The sequence below is a fragment of the Peromyscus californicus genome, unplaced genomic scaffold (assembly GCF_007827085.1).
Source record: "Peromyscus californicus insignis strain IS unplaced genomic scaffold, ASM782708v3 Scaffold_21__1_contigs__length_65335640, whole genome shotgun sequence".
NCBI lineage: Eukaryota > Metazoa > Chordata > Mammalia > Rodentia > Cricetidae > Peromyscus > Peromyscus californicus.
The window spans coordinates 50,142,122-50,163,112 of record NW_026294514.1 but is presented as its reverse complement, the minus strand read 5'-3'; positions in this window follow the sequence as shown (position 1 = coordinate 50,163,112).

The following is a 20,991-nucleotide window of genomic DNA, read 5'->3' as shown; positions in this document are numbered from 1 at the left end:
TCGGGGTGTGACACTCCCATAGTGGACAGTGAATGCTCTTACCCTATAAGTCATATTGCCATTAGGCCTATTTTTAAATGATTGATGTGGAAAATTTTTTCTGGCTTAAATTTTATTATATTAGTGCAAATGTCTGTGTGGCAATATTCATTCATTTAAAGTTTATTTGTTTGATTCTCTTTCCATGATAATGATTTTTACGTAAAAATTCAAGGAATCTATCCTTCAAGATAAAAGAGAAGAAAATTGATGCAATCATTTTATTTGAAAATTCTAGGATTTGTAAATCTAACAATTCATAGGCTGAGGGCATTTAGTTATCCATTCCTGTGTAACACTACAAGGGCCGCAGGGATCATCTTTTTTTGCTTCTGACTTATGGGTCACATTGGGAAGAGCCTTGACAGGGTGCTGAGTAACAGCTTCCGTGGGAGTTCTGGAAATCAGGAAGTCCACCTCCACACTGGTCTTCTCCATGGCCCTGGCCCTTTCAGTTTATTTTCCTCAGACAAATCCTCCTGAAAACGATTCCTGTGGAGCTGACTTTTCAGAACATGACAGTCATGGTGTCTGGACTTCCTATTTGGTGGGTCAGGTCCTCTGGACTTGAAGGTAGAATTTGTCGGGCTTATTAGCTCTTGAGCCAGACACAGGACTAGGCCCTTTCTCCCCACCCACCCCCCACCCACCCAGGCTGATACCCTAAGCAGTTCTGATCCAACACAGATTCCGGGGGAAAAGAAAAAAAAGAAAAACCTTTGTGTGTGTGGAATTACACTTACAGGATATTTTCCCCCCCGGAACTATAATTGTTAAAAAAAAAAAAAAAAGACACTTTTAAAAGTATCTGTTCTCTCATTTCTCCCAGGAAAGAAAGCTGCATTAATTAACAAATGCCCCACCGTATACTTTCAAAATGAGAAAACTTCAGAGACCTTGGTTCCCAAAGGCCAGAACAAACACCAGACTGGCAAAAAGTTACCTGAATCTCTCTCTCTCTCTGAGATGCAGAATGCAAGCTGTGCAGACTCCTTTCCCAACACAGAAAACATTATAGCAAACAAGGGATTTGAATTTAGATGTTTACTCAGCTTCTCTGAATCCTGGGCTTTCTTTTGTTTCACATCGCTGCCAGGAGATCGGCTGTTTTTCTTAGGCTTTGGCTCCCCATGTTCCCTAAGCTAATATGCAGTCCCTGGCAAATTACAGCTTTCAGAACTGGAGCAGAGACTGTGGCTGGAGGGTAAAATTAACTCTACCCGCTGATTATGTCCCTCCCCTCTCCACGTTCATCAAAATGTACAGTCGAGGGCTTTAAAAAATATACACATGCTTGCACACAGACATTTACATGAACTTGGGAGTCAGTTAAAATCGAAATTAAAAGTTAGATAAACAAAGCAGAGGTTTCCAATAAGAGAGACCCCCCAAAACCTTATATATTGACATATGATGTATTTTGTGGTCATTCTATTTTGTGCCTGTGTAGAATATCCTCTTTGGCTATTTTTCTTCTCTCATGTATGTAGAACCTCCTTGGTGAGGATATTGTAAGCCATTATGTCTCTTCTAGACTTAAGTATTCCCTCCTTTACTCTGATCACATATCTTTCAAGTTGCCCATAATTAATCTAAACGTAATAATAATTTACAGTGAGCTACTGGCAGTTACATCGTTCCAGTAATCATTAATGGACCTTGAAAGCTGTAAGAAACAGAATGTACTTGTAGATATTTAGATGCACATATACCCTTATATATACAGTTTTAAAGTACAAAAATCTATTCAGGTAAGATCCATTACATTTGTGTATAATGTTGCTCTGCACTGTTATATCCTAAAAACTAATTGCATTTGTCCTGATGTTATTCACTTGGCCAATGAGTTACTTTTCTATCCTGGGGTGTTGGTGTGCAGTATCTTCGGTGGATGTTGTCAACCTGTGCTAATTGAAATGTTTATAAAATGTTAATTCTGAAATATTAGAGCTTAACAGTCCAATAGTTCTTTAATGTGCCCTGTGTTTTATTAATGAAATGATTTATAGAAATATTTAATCTCACTGATTTACCATTAGCCTTAATGAGTCTAGTTATTAAGTACTCTATTTCCAAAGGCTATGAAAACATTCTTGGCAAGTGTGTAGTATTCTGTGGTGAGTTATTTTTGCCGAGATACAATCAATGCTGTGGGAAGCTCGTTGCTCAAGTGCAGCAGTGCTGTTCATGAGCATATAACTTGATGACTCTTTCTGCAATTTTCATCCCATGGCTTTTTTATTTATAAGAAATTTAATATTGATTATGAAAACTATCCCAGAGAACTATTAAGCACATTTAGATGATATATTCATATATTTGTCATATTAATTAAACTAAACTCTGACAGCAAACCATTTAAAAATACTTAAACTGATTCTTGAACAGTGCGTAGATTTCCTCTATAGAAAAAAAATGCATTTATTTGGTTCCTATTGTCTGGAAAAGCATTTCAGAAGACTATCGCTATTCTTTAGAGTTGTCTTTGAATAATAAACCAAGGCCAGTAGATATATTAGGTCAACGTACAACAGGAATTTCCTTTCTTATACATAAAATTCTCACATTATATCTGAACAACGTAGCTAGATGTTTTAAAACCTATTTTCATGGTGGCTATACGTAATGCGATCCATAGAATTTTTAGGATTCCTAAAAACACAGATGATAGGTCTAGTGCCATTCCATCTTTCTTAATGATAAACAAAATCATTTGCTTATTTCAGATATTGAAGAAAATCATCTCTCAGGGCTCACCTTAACACTCTTTATGGTCTTCGAAATACTTGTGCCTCTTTTAGATTTTAGTGAATATTGTACATAATCAGTCTGTAGCAATAAACAAAGCAGGGGTTCAAAGTAGCGTAATATGTCTTGCTTTAAACTATCAAAAATGAAGCACCAAAGCACTCAGCGGTTGAAAATGGCATCAAATGGATTTGCTGCGATTACTATGTGTGTTTCACCTTGCAGTATTGATGCATGATATGTCATAATAAGGAACTGGCAAGATGCAATGACATGAAATATCATTATTATGTGGTTCGTCCCACCAAAATGGTATGTTTCCTCTCCCTTGTTAGATTTCCTCCATTGTGTAGGACTGTCTTTGCATTATTGGTGGCCTCTGGATATGATTTATGTGGGAGAGTAGATGATAAATCAGAAATTTGGGGATTTTATGAAAATCCCCTGTCAGCTAAACACAATGCATTTTAGAGATTCATACAAGTAAGTGAGGAGTTGCCCACGACAGTATTAAAGAAACAACATAACCTCAAGGTTTTTATTCAGATTCAGAAAGGAATTTTGAAGAGATTGTATTCACTGGCTATAGGTCAACAGCATGAGATATGAGCCCACTGATTCCAGAAGATGACTCCGTGTTTCAAGTGTAGGTTTGTTTTTTACTTATACTAAGTTCCTCAAACAAAAGGGCCATTTAAGTTTGAAACATTAACTCTTTGTTAATATTATAAATTATTTTTAGGAAATGCCAGATTTCATATTTTACAAAATACCTGAAATTATTGAACAGATTAAAGACACTCAATCACTCAGTATTCATGTTTGAAGCATGACAAGTAATACCTAACGTTAGGAGACATTTGTGATAAAGCAAAGGAATCATCACAATCTGCTAAAAGATTTATAGTTTTGTGTAAGGACTTACAAGAAAACTCAAAACATAAATAAATGTAAATTAGCTTCAGTATGTTTGGACTTAATAATGAAGAAAAGATTTACAACAAAGAAAATGGATCCAAATAACTTCTGTAGAAACTTAATCAAAAGCCAGGTTTAGAGAAAATCATGTATACATTTAATGATGAGCTGTTTTTTAGATAACATTCTTAGCCTTACTTTTTGCTTAAGTTTACAAAGAATGCAGTGAAGAGCACATATACCGTGTCTCGTACAAAATGAAACCAAATTAAATTCTAAACTATGGAAGAATACAAATAAGGATTAGTAGGTTAAGCTCATATTGCTTTTATTAAGATTTTGTTTTTAATGTCAATGAACAAAATAATTACAAGCTTATGATTTTAAAAAATACTTTTATTCACGAGATTATAATATAATTACATCATTTTCTCATTTTCCTTCTTCACTTGCTAGTAGAGTGTTAAGGTGTTATGTGATAATGTACACATCTTCTTATATTTACCATTAATCAATACAGGTTTTGATATATTTGCCCCAGTAATTTCATGTGAGATTTTGATATTGTGGTGCATCATAATTGGCTTTGGTTAAAACAACAACAATGACAACCTTTTATTTATAATACATTCCTAACATCTCTTTCTATTGTGCATAAGAATTTTGATGCTGGGTCTGTAAATCAGGGAATCGATTAAAAGCTAGAGATTGATTAATCAGGTCATACCTGTAAAGTCATCTGATTGACTTTTTAAAAAATCTGTATGTATGGAAGATTGACTTCAGAAGTAGAATGAATTGGGTTTGCATTCTATGCATTACCAACTGTATGAGTTTTTTCAAGTGTTTGCCTTTCTTATTACTGGCTATTGCTCAACATACCTAATCATCAGGGAAATGCAAATCAAAACGACTCTGAGATACTACCTTACGCCTGTCAGAATGGCTAAGATCAAAAACACTGAAGACACCTTATGCTGGAGAGGATGTGGAGCTAGGGGAACTCTCCTCCACTGCTGGTGGGAATGCAAGCTTGTACAACCACTTTGGAAATCAATATGGCCCTTTCTTAGAAAATTGGGAATCCATCTCCCCCAAGATCCAGCTATACCACTCTTGGGCATATACTCAAGGAATGCCCAATCATACCACAAGAGCACTTGCTCAGCTATGTTCATATCAACATTGTTAGTAATAGCCAGACCTGGAAACAACCTAGATGCCTTTCAACTGAAGAATGGATAAATAAAATGTGGTACATATACACAATGGAATACTACTCAGCAGAGAAAAACAATGACATCATGAGGTTTGCAGGCAAATGGATGGATCTAGAAGAAGTCATCCTGAGTGAAGTAACCCAGACTCAGAAAGACAAACATGGTATGTACTCACTCATAGGAGGATACTAGATATGAAACAAGGATGACTGGACTGCTACTCACATCACCAGGGAGGCTACCTGAAAAACAGGACCCCAAGAAAGACACGGGGATCACCCAATGATGGAGAAATGGATGAAATCTACATGAACAGCCCATGAGTGGGGGTAACGAAGGGCGAGGGTCGAGGGAAAGAGAGCTTGGGGGAGCGGGAGATCCCAGCTGGATCAAGAACAGAGAGGGAGAACAAGAAATAGGAGACCATGGTAAATGAAGACCACATGAGAATAGGAAGAAGCGAAGTGCTAGAGAGGCCCACAGAAATCCACAAAGATACCCCCACAACAGACTGCTGGCAATGGTCGACAGCCCGAACTGACCTACTCTGGTGATGGGATGGCCAAACACCCTAATGTTTGTGCTAGAAACCCCATCCAATGTCTGAGGGATCTGGATGCAGAGATCCACGGCTAGGCCCCGGGTGGAGCTCTGGGAGTCCAATTAGTGAGAAAGAGGAGGGTTTATATGAGCCAGAATTGTTGAGATCAAGGTTGGATAAAGCACAGGGACAAATAGCCAAACGAATGGAAACACATGAACTGTAAACCAATGACTGAGGAGTCCCCAACTGGATCAGGCCCTCTGAATGGGTGAGATAGTCGATTGACTTGATCTGTTTGGGAGGCATCCAGGCAGTGGGACCAAGTCCTGTGCTCATTGCATGAGTTGGCAGTTTGAATCCTGGGGCTTATACAGGGTCACTTGGCTCGGCCTGGGAGGAGGGGACTGGACCTGCCTGGACTGAGTCTACCAGGTTGATCTCAGTCCTCGGGGGAGGCTTTGCCCTGGAGGAGGTGGGAATAGGGGGTAGGCTGGCGGGAAGGTGAGGGGGGCGGGAGGGGGGAGAACAAAGGAATCTGTGGCTGATATGTAGAACTGAATTGTATTGTAATATAAAATAAAATAAAATTTTTTAAAAAAAGAAAAAGGAAAGTATAATAGTCTACTGAATAGGGCTATATAAAAACACTAAAATATGCATAAAAAATTGAAAGCCTCATTTAGCCATGAATTGAGTAAATATATGTTATAATGATCAGCAAGTCTATTCTCATCCATACCTGTATTTAGTAAATATTAACTCTTACAGTCAATAATATAGAATACAATTGAAAAACTAGGATTAAATATTACCTCAGTACATCCAATACAAAGTGGATTACAGTGCTTTATAAAATTAGACTATTTTTAGAAGTAGGTATTTCTATGATTCTATACTTAAGTCAAAATCTGACCCTACTTTTGGCTTCTAATCTATGATAATCCTGCTTAAAGGTTATGCATGTAGTTAGTTTGAGGTTCATAACTAGGTGATTTAATATATGACCTACAATTCCAGTACAAAGAACTTCAAACACGCTTTATAATGATTTCCAGCCACAAATCCAAAAAACACAGGTTCTTCCAAAAGTATAACTATGTTTAGACTAAGTTATTAGGAAATTGTCTGCTACTTGTCACAACATGTCATCACTCCAAGGGAGAAAATTCAAGTGAAAATTAAAAGAAACAAAATTATTCACTGAGTAATTTACTCACTTGAATACTATCTTGAAACTTGAAGGACCATATAGAATTATGCAATGCACTACAATCAAAATTAAAGAATCAAATGTGTTTGTCTCATGGATACAGACAACTAGAAGAAATAGCCTACTTTTTTGAGACAGGATCTCACTATGTATGCCTGCCTGTCCTAGGACATTCTATACAGAGCTGTCTGACCTAAAATTCCAAAAGATCCACCTGCCTCTGTTTCCCAACTGCTAGAATTAAAGGTATACCCAGATACAATTATATTTTAAGCAAGAATTTTTTTATTCAGTACTTCCTAAGGTACACTCTGTTCCCTCTCAAATTTATAATTTCACTCTTAAATTCTTACTGTTATTGATTATAATTATTATATTAACAAAATATATATATATATATATATATATATATATATATATATATATATATATATATATATATATATGGACCTGTGATGAGTCTATTTAGTTTTGTAAATACACATATATATTCTTAAGTCAGACTATTTGGTATCCGGTCATCAGTTAGGGAGTACTTTTCTGGGAAAGACAAGTTCTCTTTTCAGGAGTCATTAATTGCTTGTGGATCTTTATTTAGGTGTGGATCCTTATGAGTTATCCTCCACTCACAATGGCTCATCAAGTGGTATTGACATCATTCATGTCTTGTTTAGAAATTCATGAGATGGCATGGGTGCAGGTTCCCTGTTATGCATGGAAGAACAATCTCACTGCTGATGTCCTGAAACTCTGGCTTTTATAATCTTTCCACCCCCTCATCTGTGATGTTCCCTGAGCCTTGGCTGTAGAAGTTGTGTTGTGTTGTAACAACTTGGCCTAAGCACCCCACAGTCAGTTTTTCTCTGCATTGTGACCAGATGTGTTTTCTGTAAAGGTCTCTGTTCTCAGTTTCTTTGCTGATGGTTGAGAGCTACTCTTATCTGCAGGTATGAGGATAACAAGTGATAGCTCATATTGATGATAATGTGGGTGAAGAAGAACACTCATCCATTGTTGTTGGGAGTGCAAACTCGTATAGTCACTATGGTAATCAGTATGGCAGTTCCTCAGGAAGATGGGAATTGATCTACCTCAAGATGTGGCTATACAACTCGTCATATACCCAAAGGATGCTTCATCCTACCACAGAGACATTTGCTAAACCATGTTCATTGTTGCTCTCTTCATAATAACCAGAATTTGGAAGCAATCTAGATGCTCTCCAACAAAAGAGTGGATAAATAAAATGTGATATATTTGCACAGTGAAGTATTACCGAGCTGTTTAAAAAAGAAAAATAAAACAAACAAACTCACAAGACATCATAAAATTTGCAGACAAATGGATGGAACCAGACTAAGTCATCCTGAATGAAGTATCCCAGATTCAGAAAGACAAATACAGTATATATTCACTTATATATGGATATTAGGTGTAAAGGCAATGATAACTGAACTACAATCCATAGAACCACAGAGGGTAGACATAGAGTAAGATACTAGAGGAAACAGATAGATCTCATTAGGGAAGGGAAATAGAATAGATAGCTGTGGATAGATTGGGAGGGTGTAATAGGAGCATCAATTGTGTAGGTAAGAGGGGTTTGTAGGAGGGAATATAGGTGTAGCTGGAGAATTTCTCTCCAGCTCCCGCCACCAAGTCCCACCAGTCCCAGAGCCCACTTATAAAATAAGCATACAGACTCTTACATTATTTAAACTGCTTGGCCATTAGCTCAGGCCTATCATTGTCTAGCTCTTACTCTTATATTTAGCCATTTCTATTAATCTTTACTTTGCCACGTGGCTCATGGTTTACCGGTACTTTACATCTTCCTTGTCCTTGGCTAATGGCCAAGCAGTTAAATAATGTAAGAGGGACTGGTGGGAGCCGGGATGGTGGGAGCCGGGGCCCGCACTCGGGGAGGAGGGGGATCGCCTCACTCACAGCGGTTTTTCGCTGGTCTGGGGGCTAAGCTAGGGAGCTGAGACCGGACTAGCTGCTCCCTTTTTCGGGAATGGAACCGTGTAGGCATTCCCTGGTTCTATGGAACTCTGCAGGCGGGTTTAGGTACCCGCCAGCCGGGGAGGAGGCTGAGGGCGGGAGCCACCCAGGCCTTTGGAACTTGCCCCACGTTGGGCGCCAGATGTTGGTGAAATTATTAAGGCCACTCCACTTAGTTAAAAGGAGATTTATTTAACGGCGTAACTTACAAATTAAGGAATAGGTAGGTCGCGGAGTCTGGGGAAGGTGTATCACAGTCCAGCGGTGTTCTCTGGAGCTCTGCTCGGTTCACCTCCACTATCCAGGGTCCCGGGCGCCTTCCTTGGCCCCGCCTTGTAGGCGTGACAGTTGCCGAAGTCTCAATGGGGGTTGGAACTTCCAGATCAGAGCTGGAATGGCTACCCACTACATATAGGAGAGACATCTAAAATTAAGGGATATTTTAGGGATACTATGGAAACATAATACAGTAGAAACTTATTAAAATGTATACATATATCAAGGTGATCTAAATGAAGTCACCAAATAATGGAGGAAGTCCCAGCCCGCCATCTCTTGTCACCAAATGAAGCTCCCAGTATTGGGATTGGCTATCATTTAACTGAATTGTTACCAAAGAGTCTCAAAGGAACCCACAAACAACCCAGGCTTCCAGAACACAGTCCAAGTTGGAGTGCTTGTGAAAAAAAAAATCCAAGAAGACAGAAAAGAGTCTTGTGGCCTCAATAGCTTCAAAACAAGGAATTGTTCTTAGAATGGATTTTCATACTCCCTTGTTGGAGCCCACTAGGTTTCCTAGTGGCTGTACACAGCAGGACTGCATAAGAGGTATATTGCACCATGGGCCTGAGTATCAGGTGTTTTTAAGGGTCTACACTTGGCTGTACCTAGCTAGGGGAGATCCTTTGCCCCTACCCTTGGCATTGTTATAAATAGCCCTGTGGAATAAAGCTCTGGGCTGGTGGATAAGGACCCAGGCTCACCCGAGTCTATCCTGTGTTTCTCTCTGTTTCTCTCCCCTCTATTTCTAAGTCTCTTATCCCTCATTTATCAAGAGTCCCTGGGGTAGATAAATGTGGGGGTTGGTCCCACACACTCCTTCTAGGTGTTACAGCAGATTTCTCATCAGATTACTCATTATTGCTTACTGTTGTTATTCAACTGTGCCTCTGTGGAAAACCAGAAAGGTAAAAACCACATTTTTGCCATATGTGGTTTGCCCTTGTAATTGTACACTTTACTCAGGTGATTCTTCTTAACCCTGAGAGTGTAAATAGTCTGATGCTCTGAATAAAGTTTACTATTACATAAGACCTTAGTTTGTCTCATTTACCAGCTCCATTAACCCAGATGCCAATGCCTCTAGAGTAGTAACACCAGTCTGTTGTCAAGACTATAGGTTGCTTTCCCCATTGTTGAAGACAATACCTACATATTAAAATGTGGAGATGATGAGTCTGTGTTGGCATAGAGCCTTCATCCCTATGATGCATCATCTTTGGCTCAGAAAAGTACTCTACACTGCTCTTGAAAAAGAAACATTAACATTAAGCCAGCCACAAACCTGTTATCTATGATGGTATTACTGTCTGCAAGATATGCCAGGGCAGTGATGGATGGAACAAAGCTTGTGAGAGAAACCAAGTAATAAATGATTTGACTCAAGGACCACTTCACAAGTTGGAACCCATATCTAACACTACATGAGTGACTAAGAACCTGAAACTAGATAACACAGTAACCTGGGGTAAACCCAGATATTACTGTTCTAAAGAAAAGGTAAAAGAATATAGTGATATATTGACTCATGATATTCTACTATACTCATATCGTTGCCTTTTTCAGCCATCATTAGAGAAACTTCCTCTTGCAGCAGATGGAAACAAATATAGAGAGCAAGAGAGTAAAAGACCTTGGAACTCTCCATCTATCCTCTAAGAGCTCAGGGAATCTGTGGGGATGGAGGTAGAAAGAGAGTAATAACCAAGAGGAGATCAAAGACACCAAGAAAACAAGACCTCTTAATCAACATGAGCAAAGCTCATATGAACTCACAGAGACTGAAGGAGCATGCACAGGACTTGCATGCGTCTGCACCAGGTCCTCTGTACATATATTATGGCTTCCCATTAAGTTTTTTATGGGATTGTTAAGTATGCAAAGGATTGGGTTTCTGATTCTTGTGCCTTCTCTTGGGCATTTTTCATTCTGTTGGTTTCTCTCATTATATTTTTAAAAAATGAACGAACGAATGGACCAACTGTCATTTATATCTGCTGAGAGAGGGGAAATCAGTTTTCTACAAGACAGTGACACTTGATATATCAACCACACTAGGATCAGGAATAGTTGGCCAAAATATAATTGGATTCCACTGGTTTTGTTTTGTTTTATGTTTGGTGATACTGGTTTTTGTGTGTTTTGTTTTGTATGTGGTTTTATTTTGTGTTCTTGGTTTGGGAGAATTTTGTTGTTGCATTGGGGTTTTGATTTTTTTTTGAGAAATAACTTAAAGTTGCATGGGTAGGGAAGGGAAGAGATCTGGGGGGACTTTGCAGAGGGGAAGAATATGATCAAAATAATTTAATTTGAAAATTATTTTAAATAATGAAAAGTATCCTAATAAATATGTATCATTGGTCAAAAAATAATTTTTAATTCTTGATGGTCTTCTTGATAATCACCATTTGTAATGATGTAATACTATCAAACTTACAACTGATCTAATAGACAAACTGATGCAATACCAGTTTGAGAGACCTCTGACACATGTGAAATTTCACTTCTCTTGAACTGGCAGGAGAAAAATGAGGGTTGCCTGATATATGGGCCAAGGTTCTACTTGAGCAAATGATGTCTCTTGGGGAAAATCACTGCCTTCATTGTAGTGCATCCCAGGCTATTTCTTTGTTTCTCTGAGCATTCTGTTCTTCATTTTATCTCTTAAAAAAATCTTACATTATTTGGACATTGCGGTGTACATGTGTGATACCAGAAGTTTGGGGATGGAATAAGGAGAATCACGAGTTCACTGTCATTCTTGTCAAGTAGAGAGATGAAGTATAGCCTTGGTTACATGAACCATATGTCAACTACATGCAAGAAGGAGAGAGAGAGAGAAGGAGGGAGAGAAAGAGGAAATCTGACAATTTTTAAGATTTTATCTTACTTTTCTTAATCATGTAGATGTGGAGGGGCAGGGTATATGCAAGTATAAGTGTGGAGGTCCACAGAGTAGAAAACACGCTGTTAGATATCTCAGAGCTGGAGTCTCAGGTGAATGTGAAACACTCAAGATGCATATTTTAAACTAAAATCATATCCTCTGCAAAAGCAGGATGTATTCTTTACTGCTGAGCCAGATCCAGTCTCTAAAGCCTGTTAGTAACAACACATGATAATGGATGATGTAAATACAGTAGATCCTGTAAACAAGTGGCTTGGTTGTACATGTCCTCTACCGTTCTCCAAGCTCCATGATCTCTTTGTAAATGTCATAATCCATTCCCTAAATTTCATTTTGTGCAAAATCAGATTATTATGATTTCTAACTCATAGAATTTTTACTAAAAATAAAATTAATCTTCCAATTCACACAAACTCATTTCATTTGAAAGATCCTCGTATCTTTTGCCATTGATCATTTTTTGTTATTTATTTGAAAAATGTCAGTCAATATATGAATAACAATAATTATGAGAAGAGTCTAATGTTTAAGAAGACTAATCATTATTAGGAATGTATCTGAAGACATAACCACCCTGAAACAGGTACAATTTAATATGAGATGTACTCAGAGTCAGTAGTAGCAAACATGCTAAAAACAAGTCCATGGCATGAGAAACTACTGGGTAAGGTCCTCAGGATCTGACCGTATAAATGGATTTCTTTGTTACTAACTTTGATTGTATCTTTGGGCTCAGGGTGCTCATCCACCAGTTGGATTGGAGCATGTTGATCATTGTATCCATTTTTCTGGCAAGAAGAAAACAAGAAAATTGAAGACAACCTACCAATTCTTCATCTACTATGGGACATGCAATTCTCTGAAAGAAAATTGAAGCACATTTAGCAGAGAGAAGGGATGTCATGCACAAACACAGAGTTCTTCACTGTAGCTAATGACATTGTTCAAAAGGAAAGTTATCAAAAACATCATGTAGTGGTGAGCAACTCCAGTAATGAGTAGACTAGTTTGATACATGGATAGGTTTTAAAGTCATATAGGAGATGATTTTAAGCTCTTTTAATTTTCCAATTTTCAATGTGTACATCATTTTCAGTGTTAGGTGCTTATCTTAAATTGTTGCAAGTCAGATTTGAGAATGTTTGCTGTATTCATTATCCTATGAAGTATTACCTTTTACAGCAACTTGAGAAAGTAAACCAACAGAATACTATTCTTTCTGCTTATGACAACATCATGTTCGCCACAATGGTTTTAAAGACTAGTGTAAAACATTGATATATGGTACTAATATGGTTTCTTCTTCCCATCACAATTGGGTGCATCAAGGCACAGGCTTGATGTAGTATGAGAGCACACACATTTGCAATGCTAATGAAGTACCCACTAAGTTACTCTATCTGTTCTTCAAAAGAGCTTACTTCTAGAGCACTCTGTTTGTAAGCCTTTGGTGATTGTCCTTGGTACATTTACCATGCTATTTTCTTTATTTTCCATAAAGCATCGCCTAAGTCTGTAAGGACTGCCCATTTCTCTAAATGCATGATCACTTGCTATTGCATAAACTCTTACTAACTAACCTTCACATATTGTCCCATATATCATTATCTGAAAGTCATTGATATCAGTATTAATAGAAATAATGTGCCCTTTCCTCTAGATAGAAACATTGAAGTCACTATATCAAATACTCACTCGTGAGGATAACATTCACATGCTTTATTGTTGAAGATCTCTATGAAGGTCTTCATATTGACAAGAAGTGAGAAATTGTATAAATCTTCATCTTCCTGTCATTATTTGTAGGCCTGATTTCTCAATAACTTTTATTCTATACAAAATGTTTTCCTTCTGATGGTGATTAATGAAGATTTCAGTGACTGCTTTTTATTTGTTCTGGTTCGAAGCTGTTTGCAGCAGCTGTTTAGTGTCGACAAGCTCATTTAACACAATGAAAGCTCTTTTTGAAAGTTCTTTGATATGTCCAGAGATATGTGATTTTATAATTTACTAATCCATGTGCAAACATTCAGGAATTACTGTTAATGAACTTAATGAATGCTGGAAACTCAAAACATCAAACACATGCCATTTTCAGACATTGCTATCTACTTCAGACATTTAAATGCTTTAAAGCACATAAAAAACCCCAAAGGCCAAAATTACATATTTATTAATTGAATCCACAGACTATGTAGATATATCCAGTACACATTGCTGACAGTTTTATTAGTACCTTAGAAAATAGATTTGTATGTTTTAAATCTACGAAACCTAATTTTGCTTGATTAAGTTGAATGTATGAGCAAACATATGTTAGTAAAGACTCCTCTAGAACTTTGAAGTGGATTCATTATATTGTGCCAGTCAAATGGGAATTTTACATGGACTTAATTTTAATTTAATTTTTTTTTGTTATATTGTCCCAAACAATCTAAAAGGTCAAAATTCAAATAGTTATTTTGCTTTCAAGGGCCTACTTAGTACACACTAAAATAACACAAACCTGCTCCTCTGTCTTGACAAAAATGTGTGATGCAAGTAGACTGCAGAGCCACCTCATTGCCAGTCCATGCCGGCAAGTGGTCAAACCGAATACAGTCAATGCAAATGCAATGCAATACAAAGCAGTAGTATTCTTTTATTTTCCTCAGTGCATTTTTATAGTTGATACCAGTCTTTATAGTCCTTCAGTAAGGGACTGAATTGTTATTAAAAGGATTTTTGTGAATTTCCTGGGATGAACCAGGTGGCTTAAACGTGCATGACAATTATAGCAACAAGAGCATGAGAGGACTTAACAAGGCTGAGTGTATTCCAACCACCATCTCTTAAAGGGTTCCCTAGAACTGGTTTCCTCAAAAATTGCAAATATAAAAATGAACAAGTTTTATTGCTTTTATATGTCCCTTTATGAATAGTGAAGATTTTAAACCAAATGAAAGTGCTAAACTGAGCAGTTTAACACAACTCTCCCAAAAGACTTCTCCGAACTAATTAAATGCCTGATTTAATCATATTATTTAGTACAATGGTCATTAATCTTCAATTTACTGCCTATCTTCTTTGAGAGAATATTAGCTTGCACAAGACAGGTTTCCTTATGCATACCCAATAATGAACCCAGAAACTTGGATACATTATATCACCTTAATATGAATTAAATCGATAAATATATTAAATTATATTTGAATATATGGAAAATTTTAATATGTAAGAGTAGACATGTTACTTTGATTAGATGATTTCTCTGGATCCTGGTGTCTTTTGTTTGCTTCCATTTTCATTTCATCATTAGTGACAGTTTTTTGGAGGAAGTGCGATTTGAGCATTGTGGTGATGTAGCTTTTTGTCAGAGCATTTGCAAAGCCGATTTGAAACTGATACTAATTCAGGTGATTCCTAGCTTATACTATTAATGAAAAACAGGAATACTGAAAATAAATCGTTGTATACATTTATGTTGTACATATGTGTGTGTGTGGATGTTTATGTTGTACATATGTGTGTAGGGGGATGTTAAAATTGCCTATGTGGAGGTTAAAGGAGAACTTGAAGTATCAATTCTCTCTTTCCACCATGTGGGTCCTGGAGACTAGAACTTTGATTATCATGCCTGAGGGAAAGTGCTGTTATCCACTGAGCCATTTCAGTAGCCTCAAGAAGCAAGGGTTTTCATTGTCTCTTGGGTGTGTGTGTGATTATCCTTTGTCTTAATTTCTCACAATTGTATTTTCAATGACTTGAAAAAAGTAGAAAAAAAGTTACCCCCAAACCAGATACATAGACATAAATATTGGATAATTTGTTAAGTAATATCACTCTAATTGCATAAGGCAAATGTATAATTAAATCTACTGACCACTTAAACACTATTACTTTTTCTATATGTTTTCTTACTGTCACTTGCAATAAAAATGTCAGTGAGTAAGGAATCAGCTTACAATAAATGAAAAATAAGTTGAACAGGAACTGCAATGGTTACCTGAGTTGTTCTAGTATTAATTAAACTTGGGAGTCAGAAATTGAGATTAAAATCCTAATAAATCCCCGGAACAGCAGAGGAGTCATTCCCTGACCCTATGCTGCACGTCTTTCCAATCCAAATGCTCTGGAAATCCCTCTCTTCCTTTTCTCTTCTTTTTCCCCTCTATCTGACTGTCTCAGTTCTCCATCGTCTCTTTGGCTGATCCTGGTCAGCCAATTGCTGACTCTGTCCTTTATTTAAGGTGGCTTCACTGGCACAGATTATCAATGTGAACAATTCTTCTGAACACATTCCTCCCTCATTGTCTAAATAAAAGGGAAGGGTTTTAACTTTATCAGAGTAAAACTATATATAATAAGAATAATTATCAAGTAAGAAATATATTCTTAATGTCCAGACCATGAGTATTGCCAAATTCAAAGAAAATAATCTGTTATCTATCCTATTTTGGTGAGTCTAAAGTTTTGTACCTGATTTACTTTCTATCAAAACTACAGAAAACCTTAACTATCTAATCGTTAACTCCATCAGAGACCCAAGAAAGATAGAATATTACTTGATTAAACAGGAAGTGTAGAGCAACTTCTAAAACTAAGAAATGACAGAGACATCTGGCTGCCTAGATAGTCACCCCAAGGTTCACCTTCAATGTTGGGATATCCATCTTTAGCCTATGGGCCTAGAATATTTGACAGACTTTTCTGTGAAGCAGGAACTTTGAAAGACTGCCTGTCCTACTTGTTGTCTTCTTTTGTTTCTTGCTTGTCCATTTTGGACAGCATTCTGTCAGCAGTCGAGTCAAGGGCAGTTTTTTTGCCCAGTATATAACTTTGTCACAAATGAAATCAAATACCATATGGAGGCTCTTTGATGCCCATCATCCTATTTTCAAATAAATTGATGCTGTCAGGAGCAGATGTGTCTCAGTGTCATGAAAAGCCTTTTGTTATTAAAACATGCTAAATGTCATATTCTGTAGGTCTCTGAAGTCTTGAAGACAATCTATTTAAAATATATCTCTGTTTCAACTTGGAAATATACCTAATGTGACTATAAGTTTGATGGTTATAGATGACTACTAACCTGTATTTCTTTATTATCCTAAATAGCTTACTAGGACTAGAACTTGACATTACATTTCTAAATGAGGTGTGTAAGTTCAACACCTTAAACAAGAAATAGAAATATATGATAGAGTATACAAAAATAACCTTAAATTTGTATCAGTGTACAAAAAATATCTTAAACAAGAGTAGAAATATATATGCAACAACAATAACCTTAAATTTGTGTCAATATACAAAAATCCATACCAATGTAAGATATTTGAGACTAATAGTTGCTTTTTCAGTTTGAAAGTAGATTCAATAATCTACCCTTTTATTCTATCATTTCTATATCCTCCCTTTTTCTTTTCAGAACAAGATCCCTGAATCTAATGTCCTTTGTTCAATTTCCTCCCTGACCATAACCAATAACAACTTGTGATCAACCCCTGTAAATGATGACAAACATCGATTAAAGGACCGAAAACCTCCCACCCCACTTCTTGGAAATGTAGGCATCATGTTCTTAAAATTACTTCCTGCTGTTCTGGGGCAATGGCATCCTTAGGGGACCCTGAGAAAATTGAGACAATGGTCAAGTCCTGGGAGAGCTAGCTGGATTATTTTTTGTTTGGTCTCTGTATTATGGGAAAGTGTAGAGCTTATATGTAGAGCTTATATCCAGTCTTGACTGGATATCCTCTGAGGCTGGACCATCTCAGCTAACTGTTTTGAAGGTGTTCTTTGCTGTGGGATGGTCTGTATGTCAAATGTGTTGCTGATTGGTCAATAAATAAAACACTGATTGGTCAGTGGCCAGGCAGGAAGTGTAGGCGGGACTAACAGAGAGGAGAAATGAGAGAACAGGAAGGCAGAAGAGAGACACTGCCAGCCGCCACGATGACAAACAGCATGTGAAGATGCTGGTAAGCCACAAGCCACGTGGCAAGGTTTAGATTTATGGAAATGGATTAATTTAAGCTATAAGAACAGTTAGCAAGAAGCCTGCCATGGCCATACAGTTTGTAAGCAATATAAGTCTCTGTGTTTACTTGGTTGGGTCTGAGCAGCTGTAGGACTGGCAGGTGACAAAGATTTGTCCTGACTGTGGGCAAGGCAGGAAAACTCTAGCTACAGTTCTTCATGCAGATTTTTGAGGAATCTGTAACAAAGGCATTCTGTGAGACTGAATCACCTGGGCTCTTGTTTTCATTGGTGGCTGGTCCTCTTTTAATTTTGAAAACACACCAACCACTGGGAGATTGACCGTGCTCTGGTTAGTATATAGGCAACACAAATTGGTCTTAAATTTTTTGGAGGATGTGGGGGAGGTCACAAGGGTGGAAAGGGCAGACTTGGGATTATTGTGAAATGAGTATGATCAGGATGCATTACCTGAAATTCATGAATAATCAATAAAAATATTATGATAGAAAGAAAAGTAGAAATAGTGTCTGGGGAGCCCAGCACAATCCAAAGGACACTGTAGTCAGAATCAGGGAAAAGAAGTAGGACAAGCTCTAGATCTGAAGCTCCACCCATCCAAACCCACCACCTTGGAGACCAATAAGACTCCACTTCTGAAGGTTAGACAATCTTCCAAACAGGCAAGCTCTGAGTGTTCCTATTACATGAGCCGATCTGGAAATTTTCCATTTGAACAAGGACGGTTTGTGGTGTTAAAAGCCAAGTTTGTAATGGCTTGTTATTTGGATCATTTGTTTTTATAGGAAAACTAATAAATACAACAATAAGTATTAATAGAACTCTAGGACTTTTACTCTGTTTAATTTTTCAACACTTAGAATAAATAAACTAAGCAAGGTAGCAGCATTTTAAGAATGCTTTTTTTTAGTACATTTTTTTCTCTCTGAGTATAAAAAGAACAAATGAAACAAATATATAAACCTTTTTTGCATGACTTATTTAAATACAATGTTTTGATGAAAATTAGGGAATGCATTTGTGAAAATTTCCTTCTAATCAATCATCAATGCATAAAACAAAAAAATGAAGTCATGGTCAATAAAAAATCTTATCTTTTTCAGTACTGACTTATAACTGAAGAACAATCAATCTTGGAAAGCCATTTCAGACTCAGATGTGTATGCTTCATATCTGTTGAATGCTGTTTAAAGTAAAAGATAAACCTCAAAAGTTCATTGAATCAAAACCCAGTAAGTAATGGAGTGGATTTCTAAATTATTTCCACTAAATATATCTAATAGATATTGAATACAGATATTTTTATACATGGATTAACATTACCATCATTAGACTATACTACTAGATACATAACCTAAAATGATAGACTCTGTGTATACATTTTTAGAGTATTCTCTACAGTAGAGTAAGATCATTTAGATCATGAATCCAGTGACCTTACTATATTCTAAATTTTACACATCCAACTGATATAATTTAGATGAATACCCTTCCAGGGTCCAGGCCTGAGTCACTGGTGGGTCTAAAATCTGAATGAAGAGGTTTAACTCAATTTGAAGATTTAAAAAAGTGGCTTTTCATAGTTTGTTAGTTTTGCATATCATATTTTGCCATCAGAATATTTTAACTCAATGAACTTCCTTTTCTTTAGACAAGAATTCTGCACTCCAAATAATGACAGCACTTATTCTTCCTTGAAATATTTTATGGGATATTGCATATTTAGACCTCAGTGATCCTAGACGGTCAATTTAGAGTTTTCCTAACTCTCCAATCTCCTGAGTCTTAAATCACAAATTACCTTCAAAACGATAAAGACTCATTTTGTCCCCAGTTTATTGCATTTGAAAATTGTAGAAATTCCTTTGACTCCTTAACAGACAGGTTTATAATAGGTATAAAATACTGTTATACCCCAATCTCTTTCTTACTATTTGAAGTACCACTGTGTATTAAGTGGACATCTGCATTTAGCTTTTCATTACGCATTCTAGATTATTTCTCTGAAAGGTTAAAACTAATTCAGCTCCTATCAGTGGATATGAGTAGTCACAATTGCCTCTTTCCAAGGACACTCATGTAAATCAAATGTTAATTTCATCTCTGTAAGGTGTCATTAAAACAGCAATAAGCTGTCTGCCCACATTTCAGCTTCGAGAAGACAACATGTGTTTAAATATTCTGGTATATCCTTGGCCTTCTGCTCACTAAAGGATTTCTGTTCAGGAGCATTTAGTGCCAAGGTCTTCTTATCTTTCCATTCTTCAAAGTAATATCTAGTAGCGCAAAAAGTCTTAATTGGTGCCAGCACACAAAGCATTAGTTTAGTATCTATAGTCTACATGTTAGTATATCAAATGCTTTGCTTAAAAATGGAATTTACATATAGAGTTTATCTATCAGATGTGGAAGTCTCTCTTAAGGAAAGAATTATTTAGACATATCACAAAATGTTTAGCACATAGCAATATAGATAAATTATTATTAAAATGTTAACTAAAATACAACTTTGGTAAGTGGCAGGATAAAAATAGTTATTATAGATAAGACTAGTTCTAGTGGAATATTTGATGGAAGCTTCCAAAAACTGGACACTCACTTAGAAAAAAAAAACTGTACGTAGTACAGAAGTATGATAAGGAATCGTGTATCTGAAAATTCATCTCTAATGTCCCATGTTTCATTGAGACTCTTTGTGTCCCTTAATACTGAACATGTTGGTAAATCTTGGGATTACTAAAGAAACTGAGTGATAGTTATTAAATAGATGTGGATATATTCTACCATTCTGAATGAGTACAATGAATGCCTTTCAGAAATATTATAGTATTGGCATTATGCTAAAATTACCAGGGATGATAAATGCAGAATGAAATTATTAGAATAATAGAGAAAGAAGTATTTATCTTAATTGGAGTCATAGAAAGTGTAGATATTCACATTATCTAATCTTAGCAGGAAATGTAGGTATTGAATATATTTAACAAAATACAGAATATGATAAAATATAGAAGATTGAGAAAATTTGAAATAAAATCTGAAACTGTGTGGTTAACCTATGGGTTTTATAACAGAATAGACAGGTGTGTTTAGTAACTGTAGCATATATCAGCAGAAGTTGAGTGGAGCAAGGAACAGAGAG